Source organism: Gavia stellata, chromosome 4 (assembly GCF_030936135.1).
Source record: "Gavia stellata isolate bGavSte3 chromosome 4, bGavSte3.hap2, whole genome shotgun sequence".
Classification (NCBI taxonomy): Eukaryota; Metazoa; Chordata; class Aves; order Gaviiformes; family Gaviidae; genus Gavia; species Gavia stellata.
In genome coordinates, this window is record NC_082597.1 from 74,000,431 (window position 1) to 74,024,503 (window position 24,073).

The window sequence follows — 24,073 nt, forward strand, 5'->3', positions numbered from 1 at the left end:
ATAGCCATAGCTAAGAAATGTGAACTAATCAAGGATTAGATCCAAGAGGTTTTTAGAGCACCGGAGATAAATGACCTGGAGATCTGAGAGAGATCTAAGCTGAGGGAGGCCAGGTACAAGTTAAAATAGCTCATTAAAAACATCTGTGTCAATAGGACATTTCACTGCCTAACTGAAAATGTCTCTTATATTTTACATAGTCATTAACTGAATCGTTCATGAATCTGCTCCTGGTGTAATAGGGGCTTTAAACAGGTCCTTTTCTGAAGGGAATATCATTTGTGCTTTGTTCACGTAATAATATAGGATAATATACATCCCCATAACCTTGTTAATATTTTGTCATATTTAAAAGGCAAGATGTTGAAACTGTGTATGAAAATACAGGAATGGAAGGATCTTTGCTAGGTTGGCATACAGTGAATCTTATTTCCTGTTCCTTGTGTCCCCAGACTAAATGGGGAGGGCTCCAGAGACTTTTGGGTAAATACATGCGGTGTAGTTGATTCTGATACAGACAGGTCTCAAGCTGAGAGAAGAAATGATGTTCAGAAATAATTTTCAAGGACTAAAAACCACCCAGACATTTTTAATTCTAAGGTAGAATATATGATGGGGGTTTCAACTGCAGGACTGTATGTTAATTTGCAAGATGCATTAGACATTTTTTACTCTAATTGTACTGATATTATATTATTTTGGCCTGGTATCATTTGCGTGTTGTTATTTTAGTACTGCAGTTTGAAGAAGATGCAAGCAATCACACAAATAATTAGTGAAATGGTTAAATAAAAAAAGACCTACATCTCTGTGGACAAAACTCTTGTCGGTGCTGATAGTGCAAGTACTTCAAGAGGAAGTAGAAAAAGCAGGGAGTGCAGCTGTCTGTAATTAATTGAAGGAATAATATAATAACTATTATTAGAACAAACCAAACAATAGCTTTGGCAAATATTTTTGTAGTGACTTAAATCAGCAATGGAGATGATGTGCTGCCCCTGCAACAGTTGCTTTAGTGTACTAATGATGACCAAAGGCAGCAGTCGCCAGAGGGTGACTGGCAAGCAACCACAGTGGAAACCTGCCGAAACCCCTCCTCGCTTTTGCCTCCCCTCATCTTCCCCTTTCCTGCCGTGACATTTCTGGTCTTTCCCGGGAAGGCTCCCCTTGCCGTCAGCCAGCTGAAGCAATGCTGAGTACGTAACGCACGCCCGTACAAACGCGTTCAACACTTTGCACCGGCTGAGAAGTCCTCGCAGGTCTCGCAGCAGCCGCCGAGGGACTTCGCCCACCCTTTGGTGGACCCGTACCTGCTCTGCTCTTGGCTGATCCGGCTCCGGAGCCAGTGGGCAGCCAGTTCCAGCTGCGTGGCATTTAAATGTTACCATAGTGATGAGTAGTGGACACTGCCACCTTTCTCTCTTTAATTAAAGAACAGATGCAGGGAAAGCTGATCTCTCGGTGACCCTCTTTAAGCTGACATCAACACGCTAATTGTTTTCAATTCTTTTCTTCCCTCAGCAGTTGCAGCTCTGTCCTTCGTTCCTATCAAGGTCTTGCCTCCGGTTAGGTTAAAGAAGCAGTAATTCTTTTCAGAGGCTCCCTTTGGGGACTGTTTCAAGCGGTGGCTACTTCAGAGCGACTAAACTCTATTAGTGAGGTGGGTACGGAGGAATGAATGCTCCTGCCTGTGATGGGAAACTTCTGACTCTTCTGCGCTAAAAACAATCCTAGCAACAGCACTAAGTGGAGATTTGCTCGGGGTATCCAGAAAAATGTGTGATTACAGAATGTAGACATGCATCCTTCCATCCTCCCCTCACCTTGCACCATTTCAGTACAGCACAGTCGTTGCTAAACAAACAAGGCAGTTGTAGTTGGGATGGATTTGACTCAGGAAGAAGTCTCCTGCCTTTTAGTCCCACATCAGCCCTCAACTCGCAAAGCAGCCTCAGCTTTCTGCCTTAGTTTGCTCTTTTATAAAATAGCGATTGGAATTGCCGTTCACCTGTTGTATAAAATAATTGTGCTTTGTCCAGGTGTTTTAATGCATAAAATATTTTATAAAGAAGAACTGCTGCTAGAGCAGTCAGTCTTCATCAGCAATTGCTGTATGCTGATGTCAGAGATTGTTACAGCTTTTCTTTAGGGACTGAAATTGCACATGGTATTCATGTTAATGATAGGCAAAAAATACATTATTTAATGGCTTCTGCTGTATTATCTGCCCTTTTTGCTTAGCTTCAGGCTAGAGTCAATAGGCAATTTAGCTCGAGAAAAACAGTTACCAAACAAGAAAAGGGATATTATTCATCCCATGCAGGTGTAAGTAAAACAAAAATAGTCTCAGTTATCAAATTCAGACTTGCAAAAAGCGCTTGCATCATGTAAGTTAACTGATGATTGCCACTGGATGTCCTCATTGCTGAAGTGTAGAGTTCGGCTACAAGATCCTAAAGATCATCAGTGACAAGAACTCTTGAAATGCAGGAGGCTATTCAAACTGTTTATACAGGGAGATGGAAGGGCTGATAGTCTTTGTTGTTGTTGTCTCCTTTATCTCTGGGCTTGCTTGAGTTGGAGCAAAATCTCATTTTCGTGATAACCTTACAAGGCAGGAGGTAATTTATACATATGAAATACATCATTCTAACACATTCACAACACTCAAAAAAATAATTACTTTAACTGTACAGCCAAGCTATCTGATGAAGCAAGATTTACATTTGAGGTCATGAATTGCTTTGTATGTAGTGCACATGGCTTCCTTCCTTAGCATTTTATCTATTGAAATGTAAAAGAGAAATACAGAATTTGTCAGTTGGCTCGTGAAGTTCAGATCACTTTGTCCATCATGCAAATACTCTTTCTCTGGCAGTTCTTGGTGTTTGTTGTCTAAGAGGAAGACAAAACCATCTAAAATACTGCTAAATATTTTGTTGTTCCTGGAAGGAAAGACGGAAATTTTCTTTCTGCTATTGTCAACCTCAACTGAGAATTGAGGTTGAAGAATAGAAGACTGTCTGAGCTTATCATAATCCACCTAGCTACTGTTCTGTTACCTACAAACAGATGCAGTCCTTCTTAAAATACACCAGCAATGTGGCCTCGATAAGTACTGAAAACAGATAGTTCTCTATGCACAAATTTCCTTCATGTGAAATAGGCAGAAATTACATAGCAGTGTTGAGCTGCACAGTACAAGCCCTAATGAGGTTCCCCTGAGTTTGCTGAGTTTCAGGACGTAGGACTGTATTTTGCTGCATCGTGAGGATAAAGTGAAGGTGTGAAGTTCATATCTGAATGTCAACATCCCACAAGTAATCTTTTAATGCATTATGCTCCCACTTTAATTTGTAGGCATTTGAATTTTCTGTATCAACTCAGGGAAAACTGACAGGCGCAGCCAAAAATGTATGTTGGCCTTCTATTCAAGTGAGACAGTGTTGGGTTTCCTTTCCCAGCAGAATTTGGAGTCTCATTTATCTGACTGTAGCTGAAAAATTGCAGACTATTCATTTAAACCAAAACGCTAATAGTAATACTGTTGCAGAAAGACCTTTAATAATTTTAAACAACAGTGATTTGTGACTTCATTTATGCCAAGAACATGACCACAGAGAGAAGTGTTGTGTGCTGTAATAAAGTGTGCATAAAGTGTAATAAAACCCAGCTTAAGCTGGGACTAAATGCTCAGTAGGTCAGTACGTTCTGTCTGAATTTGAGCTCATCCACAGTAAGCCTTTTTTGCAGGATATATAGCTGAAAGGGCAAGGCTTCTCATGCCTCTTCTAGTGAGAGCATCTGCGTGCTTCTGGGGTTTTATTGGAAGTTATTTGATGCTAGATGTTTGCTCCATTATGATAGTGATTTTAACAATATTTTGGAATGAAAATAATTTGGGCAGATTAGTAATTGGACCACCCATTTCCTCAACATCAGGAGGCCAATTTCCCTTTGAAAATTGTCAACTGCAAAACTGCAATGCTTGAAAATTTATCCTAAGATACATATTCGGTTGTATTTATTTCCTTTGCCTCCAAATACTGGTTTGTTTCTTTTGTTGTTAACAAGTTGTTGACAACATGCTGAGGAAATAGGACCACAGCTTACATAGGGCCCCAGGTTTTCTTACATTTTCTTTAAGGTCCTTCCTGTTAAGCATCTGATTTTTGTCACGTGCAAGGGTCCTGAAGCCAGATTCTTTAATATAATACACTCCCATATTCAAAGACCACAAAGAATCTGTTCGGCACCTTAGCAATGATGCAAGGGGTCTTACTGCGGATTTAAGGTTGTTTGCCAATTTGTAGTCAATATAGGTGTGACTGAGTATTTAAGCAGAAAGTTCTTGTGAACACAATGCACTTTTTAAATTTAAATGCTTGAAATTGAATTTAGTTTTGTATAACTCTTGCCCCATATAATATGAATTTCTAACAAAAGTATATAGAGCTAAAACTCTATGTCTAGTTTCTGTCATGCAATGAGCATCGGGTCTGTAATCAGTTCCTGCCTCGTGCTCACCCACAGCTGCAGTTCTGTTTTGAGATGATTTGCTGTCTATCAGTATGGCCAGCAAACCATACAGGGTCAACAGACCAGCTGCATCCAGTGTTTTGACTCCTGGAGCCCGTGGTCCTGCCCCATCTTACCACGGATGTAGCCAGCTTTGTTTCCTGGCACATCTTCAATGCACACAGTGCACATCTATCACGGTACCCTGATGCTCTAAAGGCCCTCCACGTTGTGTGCGGGGGCTCGTTCAGAGGGAGGAGGAAAACTCGGGACATGAGCTTTTGCTTTTCACAACTGAGGATTTTTTTTTAATTGCTGGACAAGTAGGTCCTCAAATCCATATACAGCTGTTCAAATTGGTGCTCTGACTTCCTGGGAAGTTGTTGGACACTTTGGAGTATTCGGAATTATGTTGGCGTGTGGGACTGGGAACCCAACTTTACATCGTGCCTTTGAAAATACTGTACCTACGTGCAGTTGGTCCAACTCACTTCTGTGGTCTAAAAGGGAGTCCACAAAGCGGAGCATGAGGAACATACTCTCCTTGTCTATCAGAAAGTATTATCCTATTCCTTGTCAATACAGAGCAGATCCTCTGCCAAAACCAAGATAGGTTGGTATAACAGAAGGACACTGTTCAGAGTAACTGCTGGAGATTGTCTGCGTAAGGTTGATTTGCTGTGGGATGTATGGAGGGATTTGCTATCATCCATAGATATTGGAAACAGGCATCCCAGTTAGGAAGCAGGCATTACACGAGTATGTGCTGAAAAGACAGAAACTCATAAAGCTGCAAGGGTCCTTTTGTAAAACGTGTGTGAGTAGCCAAGTGGGACAATAGTGACACTGCTAATTCATTTAATTAATATGTAATTTACTTGGAGTAGTGTTCATTCTAGTCTGTTTTTCTTCAGAAAGATGTTTTCTGCTGTGGTGAAGCTGTGATTCATTTCCATTTCACTACTTTCATTTTCATGGTCTCTTTGTTAATTGTCAAGGCCTGTTTGATGATTACAGTGGCTAGTAAATGCATTGCTAAATTATGGTCATAAACAACAATGGAAAAAAAGACGCATTCATTTAGGGCTTTTTTTAATTTTTTTTGTCCCAAGCAAAAGACTGTGTTCTGGACTCTTGCAAAAACACTGTAGTATTTCTCCTATCTTGTTTGCTTTGCAGCTTCTTTGTTGTTTTCTCTTTCATATGCTTTTCTATGGGGTTACGTATATTTGCTGTATGACAACCTGGAACGTACAGCATGAAATAGAGCAGGAGTTTGAGGACATTGAAACTCTGAGGATGCAAGGGGCATACAGGTACCTTGGCAGCCCTTAGAACTGCAAATCCTTGAAGCATCCCATCACTCCTGGTGTGTGCTCCTCAGAGGAGGTCCCTCTGAGGAGGGTTTCCAGCTAGTTTTGAAAGACGCTAGCTAGCAAATTAAATAATTTTGAACCTATGTCTGCTCTGCAGCAGAAAGGAAATATGTCACTCACTGGGCCAGAAGTTAGGGCACAAAAATTTGGGGGAAATGTAAGCACCATCCTTCTTGGGTTTGTACTCTGTGTGTATATGTGTGGTTGTATTAAGTTAAACTGTGCGGAAGGAAATACAGCTTGAGACTTTTGCCAAGTTGGTGTCAAACTAGGCATTACCACAGGCACTTTAGTAAAAACTCTCCACAGAGGATGATATTTGTATGCAAGCCTTTAATTTTTTTCCTTGGTTTTGCTTTTGATGTTTTGCTCCTGCTCAACAACAGCAAGTATGAAAATAACTCCCTTTAGTCTGGCTCTGATTTCAGTCCTCCTCCTTCTTCTGCAGAATTGTGGCATGTTGAGCTTAAAATGATCTTCACTTCAGAATATATGAAAAGTTTTTGCCCAGTCAAAGGTGAAAGATTATTTTTGGCACACAGTCAAAACATGGCTTGATCCTGTCTAACTCATGAGACTAGTTTGATCAGTTTAACTGTTACATAGGTAGCTTTCCTAATGTCACAGCTTTTCCTATAGATAGAATCTGAACTTGTTTCAGTGTAATGGAATATTTATTTTGCCTATTTTAGAAATGTAGTTTGAGAATATATGTCTTTGTAGCAGGGCTTATATCACTTATTCTTTAAAGCAGCACAATATTGGATAATTTTTAGATGTTATAGTTAAGGAGTTGGGTTTGTAACTGAAATCTTTTGTGCTGTCTATTAAATCCACTTCTGATTCCCTCAACCAAAGTGATTAGTGCCCAACCTGTGTTATCCAGACGTTTGTCAGATATTTTATTTCATTTCATTTCATAGATCTCGAACTACCACAGCAACCTTGTCATTGCAATTTTCACACCCTTTCTTTTTCTTTGTTCTCTATGTCAGTGAAATCTTATCTCTGCAGTCTTCTGTCATAGGTTAATAGTCTGGAACAAACTTCATTTAAGACTCTTACATAGGAAAAATGGGGAGAGATTATAGAGAAGGAAGTTGGTGGCCACAACCACCGTTAGATAGATGGTATCTCGCAGACTCTGATACTTTTGAAATACCAACCAAAAGTGTGGGAGAGGAGGGAAGACCTGACCTCAAAAGATTGACTCTCTCGATTCAGGTGCCTGGCTGAACCCCTGGGACCTCCTTTCACATCACAAAGTTCAAGTTTTGTACGGACAAAACTGGAAGTTGCGCAGGTCTTGCGTGGCTTTGCTTTTAAGGGTGGGACAAAACCACAAAAGTCAGGCCTGGATTTATATTTCTTCAGTGTTTTTGTTATTGTACATAGAAATCTACAGAAGTATGTGTAGGCTCCTGGAAAATCTGTGAGATAAAGTTTTCTTATTTCGCAGTCTTACAAAAAGACCTGCGCTTGTTTTTCTTCAGTACATCCTTCATTGACAGGTCCAGGTACCTCTTTTAAACAAGGGACTGTCTTGTTTACATGTTCCTCTATTTCTCCCATTTCCAACGGCAGTTTCTGTTTGAGGTGGCTCAGAACAGCTTTTTAAAAGCAAAGCATTATTTTTGCACAGAGAAGTAAACCTCAAGCAGACAAAAAATGTTAAAACAAAAAGGGAAGGTCTGGGATAAGCCCCAGTCGACCTAGAATCCCTGCTTTTTACCTGAGGGAAGCAGAGAGCCCCTGAATAGCATTTTCCTCTGTCCCATTTCAATATCTGCTCGACTGCCCTCTCTGTTAAGGTTGCGGACTTTTACTATCCCCTTTGATCCTGTGTTCAGTCCTGGAAAGAATAAACTCTGCCAGCCTAGATTCAGCCAGTGAGGAGGTGTTCTCCAATTAAAAACTTTTCTACCGTTTCCTCCAGGACATTGTTATTGTTTCTAACAAATAACCTTTACTCTTGCTTCATTTCCTGTTTGTCTCCCTGTCCATTCCCTTTGGTTTGATTGTTTGCAGTTAGCCAGCATAATAATAATGACGCTGTGATCTACAGCAAGTCCATAAAATGCAACGTGATTTTTTTTCCTCTTTCGTAAGGTGCGTCACAGACCACAGACTCAAAACTCTTGGAGTCCCTGGAGACCTTCATTCAGATGCCGGCAGAAGAGCCTTACATTTTTTTCTGCTCTAAAAAAAATTCAGCACAAGTTGCTATTGAGACTTTGCTTGGATAAGGCTTTATAAAACAGCCTCTCAGCCACTCGCAGGGGTGGATGTTTACAGATACAATTTGATAAGGAAGTCAGTAGCGTTATGCTGGTGACAGTATTGGCTTCCTGAAATAAGGGCCAACATTTCCCAATGCACAGGGAAGAACTCGGGAAGCTCTGGCAGATATGAGGCCCAGATTTTTGAGCCGACCTTCACCTACTGACACTTGCAATCCTCCTCTAATTTGGACCCACAGCAGTCCGTGGCTGGGCAGCCAGCTGTGGCATGACGGGCGAAAAACTGTGACCGCGGGTAGAGCACCCACACCCCGAGTGCCCAAACCCTGTGAGAAATAAAACCCCAGGACTTTATACCAGCAGGATGCCTGGCAAGATCTGTTAAAAAAGACACAAAGTTGCTTTTTTGCAGATGTTTCTCATTTTTTTCTTTTTAAGGATGGCCATAGCCTTTATAAAACACTGAGTCACCAGCGAAAGAGATGCTGGGGGACTCACTTGTCTTTCCCATGTCTGCTTTTTGCCCTACTTAGCCTCTCCTCCTGTCTCCAAATATTTCTAACTCCTCTCTCCTTTGAAGACAGAGAACAGCGTGGCTGCTGCTGGCCAGTGCGGTATCAAACACCGGCGTGCTGCTGCCACCACACATCTCGCAAAGGTTGCTTTATGCGCGTGGCTGTGGAGGAGCAGCTGCCAGGGGAGGGAGTCCACAGTGCTGCTGAGATTTCAGGTGCTTTATTTTTCTTCTGACCATGCTGTTTTTATTTTATCTATAGTTTCTATCTTTTTCTTTTTCCCCCCAACCTCCCTCCTTTTTGCTCCATATTTCTCCCATTTCTTATATCTCTTATTTTGATTGATTTTTGAAGAAGATTCAGCAGTTCATAGTGAATGTTGAAAAATATTCTTTGTGAAAAAACAATTTCGCTTTCCCAACTTTATAACTTTCTTTTCTCATATTTTTGCATTATGCGACTAGATCAGAAACAGAGAAACATGGCAGGCCGGGGTCAGTCAGAAATCACTCTAGGTTAACCAAGAACCTGGGGCCTTTGGCAACCACCTTATAGCGATAGTAGCTCAGTTTTCTAATTATAACACTTCACCAACGTGGGTGAGTTTGCATCTTCCACGTAAGAACACATAATACAAAACCATAAGAAGGCCTATTTCTTTGACAAACAGGCCTTTTTCTTTAAAACCAGGTCTGCATGAATTGTATGGGAATAGAAAGATGAGGTGGAAGATTGTCTATCTTGGGGAGTGAGAATACAAGTTTTGAACTTCCTACCAGCATCTTTTTCACAAGCAGAAAAAATGACAGTCTGGAAGGGTGGGTGATGTACCAGAAGCATTACTGTTAATATTCCTTGAGAAACTGTCTTTTTTCTCCTATTATACGTTATTATCTGGTCTCAGAAATTACGGTCTCTCCAGTGGAATTTTATGAATGTAACTAAGATTTATAGGGTTCTGCAGAAGAAAAATGTTTTTGAAGTTGTCAAACACTTCCTGTTATAAGACTGTAAAGTGTTGAATATCTGCCTCAGGCAGATTTATTGGTTTATTTGAATTTGCTGTTCCCTAGACATCTGCTTTGGTCACTCTCGTAGAGAAGATGCTGGGCAAGGTGCACCTTTGGTCTGACCTCACACTCTCATTCTTGTTTGTTTACTGTTCTTATATTGAAAGATATGAGAGAAAATACTTGGTTCACCCATTTTAAAAAAAAAAAAAAAGATAAACCGATAGGCTTTTGTCCAAATAGTCTTAATACTCCACAGTAATGAAGCAAAGGCAGAATTTCCCAAGTGATCATCTCCGAGTCGGGGATGTGCCTTTGCCATACCCTTGAGTACGTGCCCATATATGTCCACCTTATGTGGTTTTGAGATATGCTGAGGTAGAGGGGTGGAAGTAAAGGGAAAGAGTTGGTCTTGGATGGTGCAGATTGTGAGTTAATGCTGACAGACAAGAAGACTGGGACTGAACTGAAAGAGGAGTGGAGAAAAGATGGAGTTAGATTAAGTAGGGAAGGTTTAGGGAAGAGGACAGAACAAGTACCCTTTATCAGGAATCTGAAATGGATCCCCTTCTTTTGCTAACATCAAGTGTCTCTGAAACTTCAGTGGAAGATACACTGTGTAAGAGCTACAAAGGCATGAGTTCACTTTTACTCTCAGTTACTGCCATTAGCAGAAGAGCAGAGGTGCAAGAAGTGGAGCTGGAGGTCCTGAGCCAGATGATGAATATGTCGTTGGCAGCGTGATAAATATGGTGAAACTGCTATTTTCTCTGTTTGCCTTTTTCAAAAAACGTAGGAAATTACACGCACAAAAGCTGTGTTAAAATAACATTGCTTGCGAAGTCAAGCACTCTAATTACATTGCTCAACACTGTGTTGTCTGTGTAATTTCATTTCAGGATTCTTCTATCTGTATATATGATACAGTCTACAATTATATGATCATGTACATTTTTTTCTTCTACACAGAGCCTCATTGACCACACAGAATGAATATGGTCTATTAATGAGCAACTGTTCAATCTTGCATTATTCGTTATTGTACAGTGTGTAGCACTATCCCTACCATTCAATCACATATCGTTCTTGCTGTGAAGACAGAATTATTTCTTTTTTCATAGTCTTTTGTATGGCAGTGTTCAAGAGAATATCTAAGTACATCACAAACTTTTAATTTATCTTCACAATAGGTGGGTTGGGAACCTGAGGAAGGGGATATCTCCATTTTACAGGCAGGGAAACTAGGGAGCAGAAATTTTGCTAATGCGGTGCATCCAAGACAATTTAAGATACTAAAAATCATCTGGTTTTATGTATTGCTTTTCAATAGTAAACCTTATCTAGCACTTCTTTATGTTGAGAGTAATGCATCAAATGACTCAGGTTGCAGCTGTGAGTGCTCAGTAGTTCTGCATATCAGTTTCAAGTCCCACACCCAGAAAATGAGGAAGATAGCATTAGGGATACCTGGGAAAGTTCAGTTACACAAGTGACCTCAGGTGGGCTGTGGCAAGGAGGGGATCCAGCCCTCCTGAGCAGGATCCACCTGTCTGTCTGCTAATGTGAGCATTTGTTTCCTTCCTTCCATCCCTCATCTCGTTCACAGCACACCTTCACAATTTGCAACAAATGAATCAAACCCCCAAAACCCCATCCTCACTGAGAACCCATGCTTCATTCGTTCTGCAAGCTTTTGTCTGTGCAATGGTACAGCTATCTTGTGGAAAAATAATCTGTGATCGTGCAATTATTGTATTGCAATTCATATACATGATGGGGCCAAACAAAAGTTGCATAGGCAGTTGTAATTCTGCATGTCCTAACTTTTGAGCACCAGATTTTGAAGCCTTTGTAGCGTTTTGCGTGTATATTATTTTGTCTTTTCAGACTAGTTATGGTGTGTAACATGAAACTTTCTTCTCCCTTTCATCTTCCTCTTCCCTTCTCTTGCCTCCCCCACCAGTATCAGGTGATTTTTTTAACTTCGTTTTTTTGCTACTTTTTACAGCTCTAGTACAGATATTTCAATGTCCGGTAATTTATTCTCTCTCTAAATGTCAATTTCCTTGCTGCTGCTGATTCGCTTTCAGATATAATGCCTAAAGCAGACTGTCAGCCATTCTGAAAGCATGTGATGCTTCTCTCAATATCACACAAGCCAAGTCTGGCTGGAAGGACAGGGGAAAACTAAATTGTTCTCATAAAAAAGAAAACATAGCACTAATATATCTTTATACTTATGTTCAGGTACCCCCTTTGTGTTATTAAGGGGACTCATGATCTTGTGTGGTTTCTCTACAGGGTATCACATTAATTTATATTTATAAGGTCTCCCGTAATAAATGCTTTCCAGAAACATAAAAGTGAGTCCAAAAGTTCTTCGGATGCTATCAAAGCAGAAATGAGCACTGCACTGTATAATCCAGCAGGAAAAAAAGAGGATCCTCAGGATCAAAAAAAATGAACTGATAAAGTTATGTGTATTAACTAAAGGCTGATCCTGCCAGCCTTGTGGAGCTCAGATGATTTCGGTGCAAGGGAGCATTAAAATCAAGCATCTTTGGAAAGCTTTGTTCTCCCGGAGACAGAGAGGCTCTGAGACATCAGGTGCGTGGATATATTTGTGTATACACAACTATTTAAGTCCTCAGATACAAATGATTTGCTGCAACTCCACAGGTTGCCAGGCTGAGCCAATGCCTAGTCAAGGTTATTGTTGGTCCCTGTCTGGATGTGGTAGCCTGTCCCCGCTGCCACGTAATGAGACTTAGTGGAGTAAAAGTAGTTTAAACTAAGTTTTGTTACCTTCTAATTGTGGAGAGTTGCAAGTCATGTTCTAGCTGGTGGAATTACATACACAGAAGCCCTTCTAAGTTTGCACTTTGACACTCATAAATATCTTTTCACTTCAGAAAACATAATTTTTTAAAAAATTTAGAATATCACTTTCTTCATGTATCAGTCTGTATTGTGCATGTATGATTTTAAAGGTGTCTCAGCGTTCCACACTATATTAACATCATGGATGTAGACAGTTTGAAAAACATCTGTCAATCATTTTGTCTGCCTCTCTGTCTTTCTGGTTGGGGGTAGTTGACATCCTTTTAGATTTTGCTGACTGTTTTAAGCAAAACAGTGGGTTATTTTGCCCCCCCGCCAAGGGCATGTCAGAAAGACAGCTGCCTGAATCCTATAACAATGAAGGCATAACTCTTGAGTCTAATCCCAGTTTAAAAGGCCAATAAAAACTGACTCCATTTCAGTGGTTTCCAAGGTGTCTCTAAATAGATTATTATGAATAACTTAAAGGAAAATATAGTTCAGTCCCTGCTATCCTCCTCTACATGTTCCTACCTCTGGAACAGGCAACATATTTCAAGCCTTATTGGCTGTTCTTCTGTTGAGGCTCCTCTTTTCAACTATGTGCATCACACTTTTGCCTTGCTAGGAGTTATCCCTACTGCAAACCCAACAACTGGCCTACAGTGGTTTCATCAAGCAACCTTGAAATACTAAATAGCACTCCCTCCAAGGCTATTACAGATCAGCCAGGTGCCTATACCTTTCACCTGGTAGAACGTCAGAGTTTACCCACTTCTGTTGGTGGCCACTGAAAAGTCTCTAATGCTCCCATGTTGGCCCTATCTGCTGGGACACAAGTTGTCACTGCTGTGATGTGGGAGCAGCTGTGTTGTCACATGGCCCTCTCATTGCAGCTCCCAGCCTTGCCTGGCATCCATCCTCTCATGGGACTGTGACTCAGCTAGAGTTTGGGGGTGGACTTTTCTTTAGCGAGCTTCCCAGAGGGATAGAAAAGGCTTTTAAACTCTACATCTAGGTTTTACTTAAAGGAACAAAGACCTTTTTTAAATATATGTATGTGTGTATGTACATGTATGTAAAAAATAACACTCAGAAGAATGACCTTAAATGTTATAGAAAGCCTGACTTATGAATATACGTCTCCTGCCTAATGGCTTCTTGTGCTTCAGACTTTCCTTTTCAGTCTCCCTTTAAGCCTAGCAATGCTGTGACTCCTTCTCTTGCAGCAAACTGTCCACAGTCCAGTCTGAGACACCAAGAAAAGTATCTTTCCATCACCTAAGGGACTTGGCTGAGCATCATCTCCTTGCTCAACTAGAGAGCTTCTTGTGATGGAGAATCCTCAGAACCTGCACAGGCGTACTTGGTCCAGGCTCTTCTCTCTCACCCCCTCTGCCTGCCCCACTGCAGCATGCCCCAAGAGAGGGGGTGGGTGCTTTTTCCCTCTAGTACATGGCAAGAGGGACAGAGAAGCAACCTTCCTTGCTGCTGCCCGGCCCCAGCTTTTTCAAAGAAACATAACTGCGCAAGCACCCAGCCTGCAATCCTTCAGATACCTGTAGGATATGAGCTGTAAAGGATGGAGGGATTTTTCCAGCGATGCTTTAATTAGCCTGCATATGTGCAGCTACAGAAAGGCATGAAAAATTTTGGCCTAAAGATCATCAATGCCCTGTGTCCTCACATCAGACGTTTGTTCGAGCAGCCAGTTGTGTTGCTAAGTTAATGATGTGCACTTCAGGTGGTGAAAAAAATTGATGATAAAGGGAGATGATCTACTAGAAGGCAAAGCTGGACTTCTCACTTCTGCCTCCTCCCACTTGTTAAGTGCTGTCATGTAATGGAAAGAAGAGTTGGGTCTGAAACAAGAGAATTAAAATCTGAGATCTAAAAACAGTTACAGTCTTGATGAGGGGCTGTATACTTTATTTAGTTCACTTGTAATTGGTTTTAATTTGTTGCATCTTTTTTAAAACACGTGTGATTTGAATATGAATGTGGTTCATATTAGCATTTGATTATAAAAATAAATAATATCAGATTCAGTAAATTCAGCACTTTCTTTGAGAGTGGTACTTCCTCAGCCCATCCAACAGTAGCTTTTTCCAGAATGAAGTATTTTAGCTTGTCAAACCGTAACTAGGAGGCCATCACCTGGAGGGCTGCAGTCATCTTCAGGGCTGAGTACGCACAGCACCAGCAATTGCTAAGAAAATAAGCACCTCTTCTCTGGGGTCTCAGCTTATCTTCCACTCGATCATTGCTAGTAACAAGCAGGGATAGATCGAGCTGTGAGCCAGGGCTCAGTGTAAAAGGACTGGTTGCATAGTTTTAGTAAATATTTTCGTATTCCTCCTGTGATGTTTTAAATCAGCGTCTGAAAAAAAATACCCATTTATAGGGGGCTTAGAGTTGTGCTCCATCTATTTCTGCATTTTTCTTCCTTAGTGCCTGTGTTTTTTTGATTGCTAGATGGAGCGTTAGCTGCAAAAGTTTTTTCTAGGACCCAGATTAACCTACTGGAGCTGAACAGATCTTTTTCCATAAGTATGTTAGATTTAGTAAAAGCATAGATCATAAAGAGTAGGGCTAACTAATTATGGGTTTGACATATGTTTTGGGGGTTCAGAAGAGATTTCAAAGTCAACTTATCTGCTAGGTAGCAAACAAAAGCCCTTTATGTGGCTTAAAAGAAGACCTAATATAGAAGCTGCAGAAATAGAGCTTCCAAAAAGTATATGGTCTATCTCTTGAAGATATCATCTTATTTTTTATTATGAAAAGTGAGCAATCGCAAGTAAAACACATTAAGAAAACACCTAAGCATATGTTTACCTAGCTGAGCAATTTTTAAAGGCAGGCTCAATACAGTACATGCATGTTAAATGCTGTGCTATCACATTTTCAAAGCAGATTTTTTTAGTCTTGTATTCTTTCATTGGAGAGTCTGTCTTTTTAAATGTGCTTCTGTAATTTTTTTTTTTTTTTTAAACACAAAAAGAAATACTAGTGACCAGCAAACTTTCAAGAAGTCCTTTTTCTGGCCACTTAATTTGTTTATGCAGTTTGACGTCGGCTGCCATTTGTAGGCAGAGACCTTTGGCTATCAGCCTGTAGATGATGCTCACATGTATGATCAGATAGTTAAGTTTTACTCTATCAAATAAGAATGCGCTAATGGTACTGACTCACTCATTTCTGGGTCTGCGTAAAATCAAAATGTGGGGAGCAAATTTGGAAGTAACTTAGTGGTATTAAAAAGTTGGCTGTCTTTTCCACATGTCTGGAACTCGTGAGTCAGTACTCCAACACATACATTTTGCTGTTCAAATAGAATATGCTATAGTTATTTTTTTATATTAACAATATGGTTTATCATTCTATAGAACTTTCCATCCACAGACCTCATGTAGGTTTACCAGTTGAGTAACTCATTCCTGATGAATCCCGAGATTCTGCTAGACGTTAATACACCATTGGTTTCATCCTGAATTACACGTTGAGTCTCTAATTCAGATGAACATTCTTACTGGTGAAGGTTCTTAAAATCAAGCCCATACTTATGGGCTTTTCTAAAGTGGGTTGGGATTAAGTACTTGTTTGTTTTCCTTGTAAGAGAAAGCAGAATTTGGTCGCAAGCATCATGCTAGTTCCTTGAGATAACTGTTCTAGGGAGGCTTAGTATCATAATACAGTTAAAGTGTATTTGATTCAGGTGGAAAAAAACCACCTAGCTATCTAGTTGAAGCACTTATTCTGTAATTCTTCGCTGTCCTGAGTGATCGTACATTGTAGGTGTGGCTGACCATGCCCTTTGCATGCTGGACTTTTTGAGAGCGTGTAGAAACAGTTTTCAGGTTTGCTTGCCACGGCTGTCTGCCTTCCAGCAGCGTGAGGGGCAGAGAGGGGGAAGCGAAGTGCTTTCCGGTGCAGGAGCAGCTCCTAACACTAGCAGGATTTCTGTCGTGAGGCTGGGGGTCATTTTTTGGGGAAGGAGTCTGCAGCAGCTTAATGCTGTGAAAACAGCATGGTGCAAAATGGAGGGAAGAAGTTGCCTTAAGGGTCAGAAATAGAAATGAAGAAAACCCATTGTCTCATTATAGGTTGAATACTCTAAAATTATTCTCTAACGATGAGTTTAATGGCATTTGACTGTCTGCAGGTTAGGTTGCTGTGCTCCCTGTTGTCAGGCAGGGGGGCAGGGGGTTTCATGGTTTCTGATTAACTAAAAAAAGATGTGTGTGTTTTGGAGGTGTGTGGGTGAGGCAGTGCAAATGTCAAGTTAAGTACTGGTTATAAACAGTCTTTTTAAACAGCAGCACATTTTCATTCAGATCTTTTTAGGTTGTGAAGAATACTGTATCTCTAGTGCATATTTAAAATAAAAAACTTTCTGGCAGCAAGCTCGCCGTATCTAGTGCAGCGTTCTCACTCTGCCTCTTTCTCATCCTCATCTGTTGAAGGAGTAAAACTTCTGAGGTATGTCTTCAGAAATAGCAACAGTAGCCAGCGCAAATGTAATTTCAGTAATTGATTTGCTGCTGCTGTTGTTCACAATTGAAGCAGTTAAACCGTTCCAAGCAAAACCAAATCGTGCATGTGAGCTTCTGCATTGTTGTTCAAACAGTGAGTTTTCTAACACGGCAAATGATAAGATGAAAAATAATAGCTTCTGTTTTATCCTTCATTTCCACTTTGCACTAAACCGTATACTCAGCCACGCATATGCAGGGTATAATGTAGCATATTTAATCTTCCACTTTGTCTCTGCAGCTTCTCCCTACATACCAAAATAGCATGGACTGGAGTAGCTACTCTCTCAAACAGCACTTACTGTTCTTAGACGGGCTTTTTGTTGTTTTTAGAGTTTTCTTTTTTTAATCTGAGCTAAGTCTGAACTGTAATGGTGGGAAAATCTATCCAGGGTTCATTCTTTTTTACCGCGGAATTGGCGAACCAGGAAGAATAGACTTTGTCATGTGCAAATATGGTGACCATAAATGGTGCTGGAGGCTTTCTCCATTGTCCTGTGACTTTGCCACGAGAGAAAGCGTGCGCGAGAAAGAAAGACACGTTTGATAGAGTTGTGAAGAACGCCTGAATGGCTATTGGGTGTTGGGCATTGTCTGGCGGTGACCTCAATTCGGTACAGTAGAGACCCTTGAAAGCACTGTCTGAAGTCACAATACCACTATTCTCCTCTGCTCCCCAAAAGGGATTAGTTAAAAGGGTGACGTTCCGTGCAGAGAGTTCCAAGTATTCCCTGAAACAAAGGGCCCTGAAATGTTTTTGAAGTTATTTTTAATTGAGTTGAACTAATTTAATAAAGGTCCTAAGAAGGGGGGGGGGAGAGAAAAAAAAATATAAAGGAATGTGATTGTTTTATGATTCCTCGCAGATGGAATGGACATTTATAGCATACTTCTTCTTTAGTCTTCCAGAGAACAGTAGCCCCATTTACAGCTACTGTTAGCAATTTAAAACTGCTCCAAAATGAAGTCTTTCAAGAAGTTGACAGCTTATAAATAAATCTGTCTGATAAAATTGAACATAAACTGCATCTGTGGTTAGTTTGCCAAAATTAATTCTACATTTAATTAGAGATAGCAGTCAAACATATTTAATAAAAAACAGTCTTGGAGAGTAAATCAAATGAAGTCAGATTTTAGCAGACGCTTTGCTTTTTTCCCCCCCTTTTTTCTTTTCTTTTTTTTTTTTTTTTCCCTTTCCTCCCGAGGAGTGATGAAATGACCTCACCTCTATGATCCTCAGATATTTAGAAGAGGAGGCTGAGGGGAGGCCTGGGCGACCCAATGAGACCCAATAACGTAGGAGAAGCTATGAATGACTTGGCTCAGACAGAGGGGGACGATTATTGTGCTGCAATTTTTATTGATTCTATAATTAGGATTTTCAGCAATGCCGCTGTGTTTGCTGTAAATGTTACAATGAATTGATATGCTAATTATTAACCAAGCGGCAAAATTTGGGTTTGCTCTGGACTTAAACCCTCTGCAGCCCCAAAGTTGAGGCTCATTGGCACAGGTAGACTGGAAGTTAGCTGCACTGTAATTATTAATTACCGGCATTGTGAGTAAAGTTTTGTTGTTACATCTTCAAATCGAGGAACCGGGCCCCCACATGCAAAATTTATATTCACTAGTTCACATTCTTTTTCATGTGCAGCTCATTCATGACTCTTCAAAAATATTATTAGATAGACTCCTTAGCTGGTGTAAATAGGTACAGCTCCCACTGTGTAAAGGGAGTCTGGCTCTTGGCAACAGTTTAAAAAAATATGAGATAATAAAATAATTGGGTGTCCTAGTTCACCAAATAAAGGCAGACGAGCTGTATAAAAAACATTTGATCCATTACATTTTAAAATTAAGCAGAACATTTTTCTTTTATAATCCTCCCTCTCAATGCAGCTATATCTCAACCACCAAAAACAAACCAAACTTTATTTAAAGCTCAGACCTTGTATAGGAGATGTAAGCCCACGCTGTAAAGACATTCAAAACTTGTTAAGGTTACTAGAGAAATCCTGTCTGCTTGGCTGTTTTTTATGATGTAGAAAAAGACATGATTTTCAGGCATAAGGTTGAGTGCATGAGCTGATAATAGACTAGCCTTCTTTCAGGAGTTTAGATTGCTTTTGTATATTTTGCATGCCAAAATAAATATTGTAGGAACTTACTGTTTCCCATGTGGAAGATATTGATTAACCATAACTACAGCATTCTTCCTTGTCCTCCTTTTTCTTTTTTTTTTTCTTTTCTTTTAATCTAATCATTATTTTCAGAACAGTTTTAAGTTTATAGGAAAAAAACCACAACAAAACAACAAAACAAAAAAAAAAAAACCAAACACAAAAAAAAAACAAAAACCCCAACACATACAAGAAACTGAAACCCTGATAGGTAGCGTGGCTTAGACATTCCTGGAGGTCACGATTAAAACCTCATTTAGTTAACCCCATTAAAGTTCTACTGTTACCAAAACCCCAAATGACCCAACTATACATAGGACCCCCTAACTGAGAAATGTGGAACCTTTTTTGTTACACTTTTTTGTATGTACAGCACAGTAGTTTGTGGAGTGAAATAAATATTTGTTTCTGCTTTGAACTGCAACAGAAAGGGATCTCTTTGCTTTCCTTCTCACCCTTAAATTATGAATGGTAATGTTGTTCAGCAGGGACTGTTTTTTAATCCAGTTTATGAGGATATCATCTGCGTACATCTCATTTTAGGGAGGCTGCAACTTGCAAGTCTAAGAAATCACAGTGCACCCAGTGCCTTAAAATAAACCATAGCGGTGTTGACTTTAACTTTCTAGGAATTGTGGCTGAAATTTCCAGTCACCTAGGGAATTTGAAGTCACCATCCTTTTTTAAATTACATGGGACTTAGATATAAAATTCCATGGGCAGCTCTGAAATACTCAGCTCTTCATATTCAAGCAGTGAAGAACTATTTTCTTATTTCCAAAATACTTCATATTAGATAGGTCCTCAATCCTTAGCGCTAGCATGTTAAAACTTACGTTGATGTATATTAAAAAAATTGGATTTGACCTTACTGACATCTGTTTATGGCATATGTGTAGTTATTTTTGAGAGCGCTCCTTGAGTGAGACAGTTGACTTGAGCGGGACTTCATATGGTTAATTATGCCCAAACAAAAGCACTTTGCTGATTCAGAGGCTTTAACACTACTGTTTTGTGAGCATTATCCTTACAGGAGTTTTAGGAATTATATATATGCATAGGCTTGTTACCTGCAACACACATCTTTTTAAAAAACCAACTGATTCTCCAAGATCTAATGTATTTCTCTGAATATGGCCTAGTGATGATATATATCATTCTTCTCTTTAGCCTTTGTAATTACTTATTCAAATATTTCCTACTTACCCACATTTTAAAGTTTTCAAAGGCTTATCTTTTTAATGTGATGTTCAAAAGTGCTATGTGAAGGTCATTAAGACTTAAAATTGCCATTTTGAAGCCAAGCTAGAGATTTTACTCTTCACTTAACACACAGTTACAGTTTGAATTTGGAAGAAAAAAATATTGCTTACATAAAGATGTCTTTAAAAGTAGAGCACCTCCTTACAGAAATTAGCTCTTTCTTTTAATTGCATATCAGTGCTTGAATCTGGTGTGGATTTCTGAAGTAATAGGAGGCTTTGATGTTTTATTAAATATTTTTTAAAAGGTGGGACTTTCTGAGAATTAAGCATGCATATTGTATTTTGTGTACCAGGAACATGATAATTTCTTTCCTGTTACCAGTACTCAAGGAATCTAATTGGGGACTGTTTTTCCAGTTTTTATAGTTTAGTTTTAACACTTAATGTGTAATAGCTGTTTTTCAAATGAATTAATTTAATGTAAGTAAAAGGTAAGGAGATCCTTTATGTAAAGCAAGGATACTCTGTCTTTTTTCCCTCCTCCAAAGTGAGAAAGTCCATCCGACAGTGAAGAACACTTTCTGCACAGGTTGCAATTTTAGGCAGAGTGAAGAATCTGGAAGTTTTGGTCATTCCTCTGCAAAGGAGAACACAGCAGAAGCTCTCAACATATCCTTATCTTCTGTCATCAGAGCATGACTGAAAATTTCAGGAATTTGTTTGGTTTTGTAGTGTTTGGGTTTTTTTAAAGAATCTGGTAGTTGTTGTTCGCATCCAGTATGAAAATAATATAGATCACTTAAGCTTTCCATTGTGAGAAGGGGCCTGAGGATCATGAACAGCCATGTTCCCACCCCTGTACTCATCTTGCGACACCTTTAGAGGACATACCCCATTACTTCATCTCCTTCATCTGCTTCATTCTCTGTTTTTATGCAGTGGAAATAACTGGTGGGTATCTGAAAGTAGAGATATTTGCTGTTGTTTTCCTTTTATTGCTGTGGTTGAAAAAAAGGAAGAGTTTCTTCATTATGTCATGGTGGCTACAGCTTGGAGTAGCAGTAAGAACCTGTCCGGAGACTGGGATTCAAATCTTGCATGAGCTGTCAGGTTAGGTGTATCTGTGCCTCTCAGATACATGAGTGGAGGAGACTATTACACTGAGAGATTAAACTGAATTGGAAGCGTGTGAGGCTGCCCATAAAATCATTCCCCATGTAGAGATTACTGTGATAAAGGCAAAGTGGGATGATGAGTTATTCTGCAAGAAGCAAACAAAATGTGAATGAAAGCAGCGGGTATTATCACTTTATCTAGAGCCTGGTTTGGATAATAGGCTGAGTGGAGTCGGGGAAATCATTTTAGGGTCAGATGATGCTGAGCTGGAAAAGAAGGGTCTTTAATCCACCAAGCTTTTTAGTAAGCTGCACTTCAAGAAAATATGCCTGCAGGTGCAACAGAACTTGAACCTGATTGCTGTGTTATTCTCTCCAGAAAACTGGCTTTGAGTAGTTTCACTGTCTTACTGGCTTTCCTTCCTGACTGACATTATCTAAAAAAGTTGCCAAAAGGGTAAGAGGAGGTTTTGGGGGAAAAAAAAAAAAGAAGGAAAACATGGTCTTATGCTGTTTTAGTCACCCCAACCTTTATCACACTGTAAGCACTTCTAACTTAAAAGAAAAAAAAAGAATAATGAAAAAAAAAAAGCAAGGGTTGAGTGGTTTGGGGGAAGATGCTCAAGGAACATTGGCAAATGGATTGTGTCAGATGAGTAAGATAAGGGTTTTCATGAACAGAGAGGAATTACACGAGGAGGCAGAGTAATATATGTAAGAACTGTGCATGTGCTGCTTATGCTGGTTTTTATCCTTTACCCTGTACTTTGCAGAAAAGAAAATGCTTTGAGTGGAGGATGGTATTCTTTTACTCTTTCTAACTTACTGGCTGGTCAGAGTTCCTTGGGCTGCGAAAAGCTGCAGGCATCAAAATGAAGTGGACCTGCCTTATAAACATGGCCGGGGAACCACAGAGTAATGCCCAGAGACTTGATCTGATATTCAGCAGGACATGATTTGCACCACTCGGAGGATCAGGAAGGCCAGTCTGTGTCCCGCGGGGTCTGCGCAGGTGTAATTAGAGAGGCAGAAAGCGCAGTTTGTTACTGAGGAACTGGAGACTATCTCTAACAGAGAGATTTCTTTTTTTTTTTTTCTCTCTGTGTCATCTCTGAGACTATAAAAGATGATTCAAAATCAGAAGGGAAAAAAAGTCTTGAAAGCTTTACAGCTTTTTGTACAAAATTTTCCCTTACATTTAGAATTGCTGGAACATTTCAGTTCCTGTACGTGGGACACGAATAACCAAGCAAAAACGTTTGTCTGTAGCCCAGTTTAAGGGAATGCGGTGTTTACCACCTCTGGTGATTGCTGCCTACCTTGGATGAAAGGCGAGGCAAAAAAGCAGTGGCTGCAGAGTTCTGCATGCTCTGTCTTATCATCATTATAGACAGGTCACTAGTGGCAAGTATTTGCAGGATATTATTGCCTAATGTATAAATCAAACAAGGCTGTGTCACAGAAATGAGCTAAGGGGACAATTTCAAATGCGAGTAAAGCCGGAGGTTTGGATTAGATAAGGGGCCAATACTGCTGCAAATGCAGAACTGGTTTGGAGCTGTAAAAAAAAGAATTTTTTACTTGACTGACTGAAAGTTTTCAGGACTAACAATTTCAATTAAATTTCTGATGTTTTGGGAAGAGCTTTAATGAGAGGAATATTTTTTTTCTTCATCTATCCCAGTGCTGGAAAATGAACCCATTCTGGTCTCGTATATAGTCCACATTCAGTAGGCTAATGAGGAGTTCATATCGTGGGACCTTAGTGTAAACCCATGATTTAATTCTCTGTATTTCTGTGGGGTCTGGGCTGTGGGCAGGATAACAGTTTTCAGCAGTATAGTTTCAAAAACCTGCCAAGCACTTTTTCACATAAAATGTCCTACGTACCACTGGGTTTGATTTTTCCATGGAGTTGTCAGAGATGCATGCCTCTGAAAACGAAACCAACCAGCAGCCACTTTTCATCAAGCTGCTGGAGGTTTATTTCATACTGTGGCTTCGCTTACCTTGCATTTAGCTGAGGAGAGCCTAAGCCTTAAGGCAGAGTAAGTACCAATCCCAATGCAAATGTCCACAGCCAAAATGAACATCCAATCAGCCACTGAATCCCTTTTTGGGCTACTACCCGGAGGAAAAAAAAGTTTAGGTGTGGTAGGTTGACCCTGGCTGGACACCAGCTGCCCACCAAGCCACTCTATCACTCCCCTCCTCAGCAGGACAGGGGAGAGAAAGTACAGCGAAAGGCTCGTGGGTCAAGATAAGGACAGGGAGATCACTCAGCAATTATTGTCACGGGCAAAACAGACTCGACTTGGGGAAATTAACTTATTGCTAATCAAATCAGAGTAGGGTAATGAGAAATAAAACTAAATCTTAAAACACCTTCTCCCCACACCTCCTTTCCTCCTGGGCCCAACTTTAGTCCTGATATTCTCTACCTCCTCCCCACCCAGCAGCACAGGGGGAGGGGGAGCGGGGATTGCGGTCAGTTCATCACACGTTGTTTCTGCTGCTCCTTCCTCCTCACACTCCTCTGCTCCATCGTGGGGTCCTTCC